This window comes from Amphibalanus amphitrite, unplaced genomic scaffold (assembly GCF_019059575.1).
Source record: "Amphibalanus amphitrite isolate SeventyFive unplaced genomic scaffold, NRLGWU_Aamphi_draft 000485F_arrow, whole genome shotgun sequence".
NCBI lineage: Eukaryota > Metazoa > Arthropoda > Thecostraca > Balanomorpha > Balanidae > Amphibalanus > Amphibalanus amphitrite.
The window spans coordinates 47980-59463 of NW_024881979.1; positions in this window are offsets into that span (position 1 = coordinate 47980).

Consider the following 11484-nt stretch of genomic DNA (forward strand, 5'->3'; position numbering starts at 1 on the left):
GAGTTCATATATGATTCGAATCACAAAATGTGTTTCTGTGAATATTTAAGATAGCGCTTTTGTAACACCCACTGATTATTGACTATCATTGACTAGCTATGGAATCATAGGCACATGAATAGACACAACCGGGTTTCGTTTGATGCCATTACTCGCTGCATTCTCCTGATGTGTTCTATAGGTGACATCAGGCATTCTTACTAATGCACCCCATTGTGAACTATGACTTGGGCTCGCCGGCGCTGGCTCCGGTCTGCGCATCGCTCTGCATAAGTGATGGATCACACGAAAACTCGAGATACTTTCCCGGGCGGCCGTATTTCATTCCGTTTGACGGCGAAACAGCGGGCTGGTGGCTACTGACGAGCCGAGGATCCTAGCCGGGAAGTGTTTAAAACGCCCTGCGCGGCCCCACGTGATGGATAGCCGCAGCTGCAGACGCCTTGTTAAACGACTGTGACCATATGAAGATTTGGACGTTGATATTTTAATATGGCCGCCGACCGACCGATGGCCGCCGTTTTCACGACGGCCATCTTGTACACATTTGGTGCACATCTGGTACAGATTAGGTGTAGATCTGGTCAAACCAGGTTCAGTGTGTCTCTTAGCAGCTATCAGCTAGGGTTGCACTAATTGCTTATATGCCTGCCTTGTCATATTATCAGAGAGCATCATCAATTAAAACACTGAAATAAATTCAGAAAATGAAGATATTTGCTGTAAAAGAAATTAGGTGCAGATTTGCTCAAATCAGGTGCATTCGCCGGATAGCCCGTCGTGAAAACGGCTATTATGGTCAGCCAAAGGCCTATAGGTGGTTTGCTAAGTTCAAGATGTTATTAGCGGTTACTGGTCAGCTCTCATGGGATGAAGGTCCAATGAAGGTCCAATGGGATGAAGGTCCAATGAAGGTCCACATCCAATATTGATTGTTCATGGCAGTAACTCATGCAAAATCGAATTATTGTGCTTCGGTTGTCGAACTGCGCTGAGTTATTGATGGAACTGAATTATTGTCTTCTGTTCATACTCATTACCTACGGCTGATGGAGGAAACATTTTTATGAAGCAGAGCTCACATAAAAATAAAATGATATTGTGAAAGCATTAGTATATTAGGCAATGCCGCATTTGCACTTAGTTCGTTTCTCGTTTGTATTTGCAGGCACTGTGTGCTAAAGACATTCAAGGCTAGCAGGACCAAAATCCTAAAGCAAAGAAACCTTGTATTTCCTGACTACATGTTCTCTCGTGCATATTTCAACCGGGATGTAAGGATTCTAGCCCGTGGTCAGCAGTGTCGTACCGTGAGCCGGCCGCGCCGGTGCTGTGGGGACCGACCCGCGGCGGCCCGGTCGACCTTGCCTGCGGCGAGTACAGGTCACGTGGTCGGGCACCGGGGAGGGAGGTCAGCTGGCCAAATACACTCAGTTTGGAACCGGAGCTCGCTGTGTCACAAGAAGTAAGGATCACTGTTTACAAGTAAAAATCCCGAGTGTTGTAAAACACGGAACAAATAAAGCATGAATGCGTTTCGATTATTAACGCTTGCGTGCTATATTTGTTCCGTGTTTTACTACTTGTCTCTATCAATACTTATACAATCCCGAGTGTGTTTTCGGCCAATGGCAGGATTCCAATTACTGTGCTGCGCTTAGTAATAAGCTATAGCTGGATATGGATGCAAATGCAAGCTTTTGGACATTTTTAAGCTAAATTCATGCGTAGCTCCACCTCATGCGTAGCACCATGCCTGGCTATATCATTTATCTGTCGTCTCTCGGTCAAGTGTTGTGTCAATTCTGTTTCAAAGGAACCACCTAGTCTCGACGAAAGACCAAAAGCACGCTGGTTCAATCGCGAGTCCCGAAGGTCTTGAGTGAGTTAGGATGGGAAAATACCTGTTGCTGACTCTGATTAAGAATAGACCGCTATAGGGGAAGAATAATGAGACCCACCGGAACAGTCGTCCGCGTTGGAGATAAGGAGCACATTAATTTCAGCACACACCGTGCAGGAACTCCGGTCGGTGATATATCGGTGCAGTATATCAGAACTTTACCGCGCCAATGACCTCACGGCAATTCCAGAATATGGAAAGGATGTACTCGCCAAGTGTCAGTCGGTATGCAGTTAATCTCTGAGTCAATGTGATGCTTTGTGGCACGGGTTATTTTTCAGGTGACTGGATGCAGACACAGTATGTCCCTGACTTGCAACCGTTCCGATCACTCGCCGACTGAGACTCAGAATGCAGTAAGACGGCCCTAGCGAAATGGGTTGTCGTAGGCACAGGAAGCTGCAGGAAAACATTCTCAGAGATATATGTGTACAAGCGAAGAAACTAGCAATATTTTGTATAGAGATGTCGATTCTCATTTGCCACAATATTTATTAAGGAGAAGGGAAAAAGAAAACAGAAAGAAGGAACTGCATCGCATAGAAAGAAAACGTAATAAAGAAATAATGAGAAAGCGCGAAGAGAAGTGGACGAAGAGAGGCAGAGGGAGAAAGATAGAGAGAGGGAGAGAGGGAGAAGGAGAGAGAGGGAGAAAGAGAGAGAGAGAGAGAGAGAGAGAGAAAGAAGCAACGAAAGAAAGAAAGAAAGAAAGAAAGAAAGAAAGAAAGAAAGAAAGAAAGAAAGAAAGAAAGAAAGAAAGCGGAAGGAGAGAGCGACCTTGCCTCTCCTGCACACGGTGACAAAGGCAGCTGCAGCTCTGCTCAGTAACTGGCACCCCCGCCAGTGAACTCGCCTCGTGAGATGGCCCTCGGACGACCAATAAAGCTCCTCCTCGGCAGAAGAGCCAACGCCCGGTGCATAGCACGTCGGCCGTGCAGATTGGAGCGGTCTAGTGTGGCTGCTGTCGGAGGGAGGCACTGGGGAACTCTCAGTAGCACGGGTGCTTCCTCGGTATTACGGTATTACGGTGACTTGAGTCACACCTCCCATATGGGCTGTAATGGTCTACAGTCTACACAGTAGTGCCCTTGAATGTTGACTATTACAAGAATTGAAACGAAATTTTCAGCTCTTCAATATTACGCCGCTCTGCGGGCCATGATTTTCTTTAACACGCAAAAACCGGAGGGTAGCCACAAACTTTCCACCCCCGACAAAGGTGGAGAGCAAAAAAAGCAATTTTGAAAATGAAGTAGATCTACAGCAATAACTCGCATTCAAACATTTCTCAGTATTCTCATCATTCGTTCTGGAAGGGACGCGGCTGACTGCTTTTCCGACGGAGCAGTGTCGCTAACATCTCATTTGGTGTGCTGCCCGGTCGATGTAATTAAGTTGTTGTTCCGTTCCCATTCTCCGACCCTCAGGAATGAGGGTTTGTTCGAAAATGTCAGGCCCGACGACACTGGCCGACTCAAAGCACAAATACGGCTGCGCTGCTTGTCAGCACGGCCGACATTTCTAATCGTGATTTGAAACCTTCCTCTACAAAATGTGTGGCTCTGTGTGCAGTAAAACAACGGTGACCTGCAAGATATACAGGTGGCTGACGTGCAAAAATAATTTAATGGTACGGCCAGACGCTTCAATGTAGCTAATCGCTCTTTGTTTGCTAAAACGACCTTTGATGCTACATTTGTGCCAGCCTGGCTTCATCAAGCATCGGGTTCTACTCATAAAGCCAAACCGCGAATGAAGGGTACTCTCATGGCTTATGACAAGGGATGTGAAAAGGAACGACAAGTTGGAATAATGGGCATTGATTAAGTGAACTAATTTATGAAAACAGCAGCAATATTTGATGCATGTTCAATACGATAAAAACATGAGCTAGAAATATAATTTCAAGGGTATGGGAAGGACAGAAAGAAAGAGGATATGTTCAACATTTTTTTTGACATTATGTTAAGCTTAAGTTTGAGCCGGTCCCGTAGCTCAATCGGTAGAGCGTTGGACTTCGCGTGGTGAGAGCACGCGTTCCCGGTTATAAGAGTCCGGGTTCGAAGCGCGACGGACACTCGATGTTCATGAGCCTCCTGACAGGTATGGTTGCGGTTAAAAGACGATATTCAGAAATTTTATAAAAAAAACGCAGTTGGCTGCAAGAATCCTACATGCATCTTCTCGAAGTCGAGTGCTTCTCCGATCACATCCCTGATCCCAGACCAAAAGTTGGACGTGACACTATTGCTTTAGACACGGCTCTGGGCTTGGGTTTCGGATGGCGCTCGGCGTAGCTTCCAGACTTGTGATTCGAGTCAGGGTTACTCCGCTTTGTCGGGTAGCCCCACATGCCTTATAAGGAAGGGAAAGGTCGGGTCACTGGAGATGCGACATTTCCTACGGACGGGACTGAAAGGGTGCGTGTTCCCATATTGGAAATCTAGCATCTCCACACGCCAGCGCTCGGAACGATCTTGGCATCCTGCCAGGTCACGAAGGGTTGCTCGACAAAGCGGAATAACCCTGACTCGAATCACAACTCTGGTAGCTTCTAGTGTCGGACACGGCAGTTTTTTTCGGGAGGCAGCGTCCGTAAATAGTGGGCATCCAGTGGCGCACGGGCGGCGCCGTCCGTTTATTGAGCCCTCTAAATTACCGCTCTGCCAGGCGGCGGATTTATTAACACAGCCGCTCGGCGCGTGTGCAGCGCCGCTGAAAGTTTCAGCGCAGCCGCCTGCGGCACGGGCGCCGCCGCGCGTCCGGCCGACAGCAAAACAAGCCCGCTGAGTTACCGCGAGTCACGACCGCCGGCCGCCCTCCCTCTCCTCCCATTTGCTCCTTCTCCTCTCCCTTTTGCTCTCTCTCTCTCTCTCTCTCTCTCTCTCTCTCTCTCTCTCTCTCTCTCTCTCTCTCTCTCTCCCTCTCTCTCTCTCTCTCTCTCTCTCTCTCTCTCTCTCCCTCTCTCTCTCTCTCTCTCTCTCTCTCTCTCTCTCTCTCTCTCTCTCTTACCACTTACCACCTCTCGGCCTTTGCTCACCTTCCCTCTCCGCGGGTGGGTTGTCCGGTAACCAAAGCTTTCGATGGTAGATCTAAAATCTACGGATCTATTTGTATTATAGGCCTATTCACAAGATTGATATCGAAAATATGTAGAATGAACGATTTAATTAATCGTGCAATAAAGTTATACTACATACCTATTGCTGAACCAGAAATTAACCCACGCATGACTGGGGGAGGGGCTCTACAGAGCCCCCTCTCGTTTTTCGGCAATATCTTCTAAACCGTTTGACGGATCAGCACGAAACTTGTGGTACCCTCAGCGACATCAATTTGACACCTTGTGTTAAAATTTCAACTTTCCACTTACCATAGTCTGACCCAGGGGGGTTCGCTCCCGTGCCTTCAGCATTACGAAAAATGGCAACAACCCGTGAGCAGCATCAGCGCTCACGCACATGTTCAAGGAAAACAACGTGTAATGGACTGCTAACGACGGCCCTCTCCACCAATCAGCGTTCGGCATCTCGAGCGCTGATTGGCTGGTAGCAAACGCGTCATATGTGGGTCTCATTTTTTGCTATCAGTGAACGCGTTATTTAATACACAGTGGCCTATGGAAAATGGCACGCGGAATTGAAGGTCAGTGTTTTATTGCTTCGTACATGCGAATGGGGGTATTTGAGTGGCATTTGACACCATTTTCGAAATTTACAGTGAATTTCTGATCGACTCATGTATATAATTTTATTAATTTGACAGTATTAGTGCTACATAGTCCGTGTTTTATGTTGGTGTTGTTTCTCTCGACCTTTGTCTTTGACTTAAATCATATCTTTTCTCGAAAATGCTTGCCATAACCAGGTCTAAACTATATCTGTATAAAGGGAATATGTGTTGAATATGAGGAGAAAGTAGTAATGACCATTCTGCCTATCAAACTGCCAGAAGGTGTGCTTGTAAGGTGATTGAAACTGCAGTACGGGTTGCAGATGTGGGTTTGACATTAGCATTGTTGTTGTAACCCCACTTGCTCTAATAAAATGGCAACATGGGGTTATGTACACACTATTGCACAGCCTGGTATCAAGCTGGTTGATATGTGGAGGATAATGAAAGCATAAAAACCTTTCCTAAGTGAATAGGAGCGTTGCGTCTTGTGACTTATGTCAAGTCCTTTTAAATCAAATGATTGTGATTGTAACTTTTACTTCAATTATTATTGCGAGTTTTGACCTTTCCAATCATCAAGTTTTATGTGTACCAATTTCATATCCCTGCGTAATGTCCGTGCTGCTTTGTGCAGTGTGCGTGTCTTGAAACAAACCAATTTATTTTGTACCTTTTTGTACTTCAACAATTGTATGTCAAAGGCCAAAAATGTCATGTCTATTATCATTGACACTACTACTGCTAACTTTGCCTGTATTCCTATCTTTCAGAGGCATTCAATTCAATCTGCTTTCCAGTGCAGTACCCAGGAGGCTGCAACTGAAACTCGCACAAAGGCAATCAAGTGTCACTTCATCAGCCTACAGCAACAGCCCATCTGTAACCAAGATATGGATGAAGTGGCATAGAAGAACAACCAGTTAAAACATGGAAAAGATGTATTTTGTTTTGGACTATTTCTTAGCATGACAGAACAGCACACTTGCTGCTTTTTATGTTTGCCCTGTGTGCAGTTTTGAATAATTTTAACTATGAAATGCTGTTGCCAACTCTTCTCTTTACATAAGCTTCCTTTGTCATGCATGTGTAATTTTGAGTTTACATGCATGATGTAGGCATATTTCCCTTGGCTTCATAAAACTACTTTGCAAGCTTTTGTTATGGACATTGGTGCTTCCTCAGATGTGTCCAGTAGTTGATGAAGGGAGAAGAGGAGTAGGACAGCTGATAGCTATTACCAAAAATATGTGCCTGTCTGCACTTCGGGCTGTTCCATCATATGCAACCTCTATTTACCTCTATTTACACCTCATCTTTTGTTTCTTTCCTGTGTGGCCATTGTTTCCGTGGTGCTATAAACGTCAAGTTTGAAGTTGGTATCCAAGTGAGCAAAATGTGCATTATTTCAGTCCGTCTTGAATCATCCGTCTTGAATTATATCCCTTACTGACATCCTGTTATTTGTCCTCCAATGTCTGTGCCTGTGTCCGCCCTTACCTCCGGCTCCAGCCTCCAACCAGCCCTGCTGAGCTCTGTCGCCGGCGCGGTGTGTCGCAACGTGGTTTCTCCACTCCAGCCGACAGCTGCTAGGAATCGTCCTGTGCCATGCGCCATGCGACACAGCAATTGTAAGCTGCAGGTCACATTCGGACTGATTGGCTCCGCATATGTGCATCCGACCGAGTGCTAGTCGATATCAGGGACGTTGGTCGGACTGTTGTGGCGGCGTGCATTGTGCTGGTTGAAGTTGTTGTATTTCTGTTAGTGAAAAGCATTAATACATAACCATGGCCGCAGCCCAATGTTATTGTGGATTTCAGAGGGAGTGGCCAGTCAGGAGGGCCCCATGTGGGTATGGATCCAGTGTCCAGTGGGATTGGCTAAGATTTCCGGCGATTGATAAACGCTTCTATGATAGTAAACCTAGTCCTATTGAGTTATGAGGAGAGGTGACGTGAGGGACCTGACCTTACTAAACTCTTGTGAAAAACACGATACATACGAACGGTAAGAAACCGACAGCCATTCTTTCCGCCAAGTGTCATCTTTCTGTGAAGGATTTCTTGGCACTGAGTGTTCAGAAATTGCGTTGTTTTTGGACTGTGTAGAGGCTCACGAGCGACAACATAGCTCAACAACCTGACGTACCTTAAATATGCGACTTGTACCAGAAGATCCAGCTTGATCAAAAGATTGGACATGTCAAATTTCAGCTCTTTAGCTCAAAAGAATTTTGAGCTGTCGTAAAAACCGTCAGTGTGGCACCATATCGCCTCCCCGCGCGGTCGGAAGGTAAAAGTTCGCCGGCTCTAACTAAACAAATAGTCGTCGTATCGCAAATTCATTGACCGCGTTCGAAGCGTCGTTCAATTTACTTTCGAAACATATCCTAACATTAACATTTAACTGCCTAGCGCAATCTCCAACAAGCAAAAGTTCCGTGCATTCATCCTCATACAGTGTTAGCGGCCGCCGGCCGCCGGCCGCTGACCCACATTCGCGTCATCAGGGAATGCCGCAACTAATTTATTGTTTCCAACTTTTTTCCCGGAGCGTTCTACCTGGTTTATATAGCCTTGGTCTGACCGGAAATGACGTCAGAGTGACGTCATGTCGGCCGATTTTGATGCAAAATATTGAATTACGAGAGACGCTCTCAAGAGCTTAGTTTTAAAGCTAGATCCAATTTCTTTGCATCACTGGACTACAAATACACTTAGCTATCAAACTGATATCTCGAATGTTCGAAATTTTGAAAATTTTGAAAAGATATGTTTTTACCATTACAAAAAAATGTATTTTTTGTTTTATGATTTTTCGCAAAAAAAAACCGGAATATTTGTGATAGAACCCACACTGGTGTCTTTTGATGTGTGTTTTTAACGGGTCGGTAAAAGCTAGCTGGCTAATAAGCCCTTTAAATCTATGAACAATTTCTTTCACTGCTGAAAAAATGTGACACCGATTTATAGGTCAATTAGTTAATGATTTCCTTCACGCAATACACAGGTCTTAATTCCATTGTGATTTACCATATTCATGCCAGCTATTCTTGCCGGTAAAATTTTCCAAACATAAGAATCAAAGAAATTGTGAACTCTTCCTTTTTCAGGTGAAAAACAGTAAACAAAAAACCAGCTCATGTCTTGCCACCATTGGGCCTATTTGATTGGTCAAACAGATCTGATCACCAATTGGATGGTCGCGTTGCGTGCGCCACAATCGTCCTTCGTTGACGTCATTAACGATACCCGATCGATGACGTCAGCTGCTGGCATCGCGCTCTGCTCCAATCACCGAGATGCGATCATGATCTGATCGATCTCGGGAAATGTGGGCTGCTGCCAACATAAAACAAATATGCTTATGCACATCAGTGCTAGATCCCGAAATCAATCAACGCAATCGAATGTTCACTACTCGTTTTTGAATGACCGTTTTACATGACACTGGGCTACCGAGCGACGTCAACCTTGAGCAAAACATCGTCCTCCTTCAACCGACGTTTTCAATTGAAAAGAGAACGTGAAAAGTGACGGGTCCGCCTCCACATGGAACAGGATTTTTCCGCGACAAAGGAGCGTGTGTTAGCTTATAACATGGTCTTTTTGACGTCACTGAAGGTCATAAAAGCAGCTCGGTTTATGACACAGATGGCTTCAGGACCAATTTGGCCGCCCGGATGGCGGGGAGGACTCAGTGTGGGACGTGCCGGCTATATCTCCGGCCGAGGTCAGTTTCCATTAAAAAAAAAATCCTTCTTATGAATGAACCAGAGAACAGGACGGACGGAAGCCAGCATTCTGAGGCTCTGCTCGTGGGATTTTTAAAAATTTCAGATGGTATTTATTGTATATGCAGCCCCCGGTCAACAGACATGGTAGCCCAAACCTAGTCGGATATGAATATTCTTCTAAATCCATAGACTTTAATGCTAAATTGACTATATTTGAGAGGGTTTTATGAAGATATATGACCAGATACAGAAAAAAACGAGATGCTATCTTGTAGATTAAATCGTCTACTATCTGCGACTTTTGAAGTGTTTTTCAATATAAGGTACGGAAATCGTGTTCCCAAGAGACTGAAAGTAGCCATGCTTTACATTAGACCCAATGGCAAAAATTCGGAATCTGACGAAATTGGCCATTTTTACGTCTGATTAATGAACATTTTGGACAGGACATATAAAAACCCGAGATGCTATCAGGTGGGAAATTTCATTGTCTATTACCGCTTTTTGAAGTGTTTTTCGATCTGAGACCGGTAAATCGTGTTCCCAAGAGACTGAAAGTAACCCTGTTCTACAGCAAGACAATGGCAGAATTGTAATATTTGATGGAAGATATCTTAGGTGACAATAACCTTACTACTAATTGCAATGCTTCATTGGGAAGCTCAACACTGGCACTATTATCGGTCTTTGCATTGCTATTTCACAGAACAACAAGAAATAATGTTTTGAAGCCTTTGAATATTGACTTACTTTTCATCGACGGGCTCGATCCCCATCACCACCAACAATTTTCCGGGAAGTCAGGATTTTGCAGATATTTAAGCAGAATTGCAGAGCTGTGTTAATACCGGCAACTAGATACACATTTTAAGAAAACTGCTTTTTTCTTAGCATGAGTTAGGTCTCAGAAACAGCAACATGTCGATATAATGAGGAAAAATAAGTGAAAATGGTCGCGCAAGAGAGTATCCTTAGCTCCCTAGCAACCACCTAGCAACGTAAGGCAAATAAGTAAACAACTCCTGTTGATGTCAGGTACTCAGCCTTGGAAGCACACTAGACGGTCACCATACTGGGCTTCATACTGAATTTTGCATACCAGAATGTATGTTTCCAACTAAAATTATTTTTTCGCGAAATTTATCTTTGTTGCCTCACTATTTTTCGTAAAACCGAGATATATAAACTTCATGATATCAAAAATAATATTGTGATAATGAAAACTACCATATAAAACAAGACAATTGCTGAGATCATGCCTACTAAACTTGGTCCTACCCCCTAATTCAATATACCCTGTGTATATGTGCATTTTTGACCAATCTGAAATTAACCCACGCCCGGCTGGGGGTCCTGGATTTCCACGCCCTGCTGGGGGGTGTTTGAACACCCCCTTGTAACTCGGCTCCTGAGCCACGTAGCGATACGCGGAAGGCGGCGTTCGAAAGAGCGTAAAAAAGAATGACGAAATCACTTCGGTCAATTTTTTGGTCAGGTCAAAGGTCAGGTCACCAGAGGTCATTGAAGGCAAAATTTCGCCGATTTCCAGGTCGAATGTCGAAAATTTCCAAAAAGCCAACGCATAACTCGGGAACCAATAGAGCTACAGCGCCGCAGAAAAGCGCATTCGATAGCCCTATTAACGCCCTTTCTGAGTAATTCCCTCAGATTTGACCTAACGTCAACGGTTTTGCCTGCAGGGGGCAAAAACTGCAAAAATGGCCGATTTTTTCGGAAACAGTTTTTCTGCAATAACTTTTGACCCAAGCCTTGTACGAGCTTACTTTCACCGGCATCGTGTTCCTCTTGTCAAGACGCATCGAATGAACTATAACTTGACCTTGAAAGAGCAACTCGAAAATTTGACCTCGGGTCAAGGTCATGACCTGACCGGAAAGGGTCATGTTGCATATCAGTCGATCCGTATCGTCGAGCTGAACACATATAAGGCGTTTTCATCGCCCTAGCGTGCCTCTATCAAAAGTTATTTGCGAAAAACTGTTAGATACCATTTGTGACCTAAGATGACCTCAGGGCATAAACAGGGGTCACGGACACCATTTTCATGTTCAGTGTGTCTAAAACACTTGTAATTCAGTGTTTGGGAGTGTTTATAATGTCTTTCGTCCAAAAGAGGCGCATTTCAATTTTCTCCCATTGACTTATAATG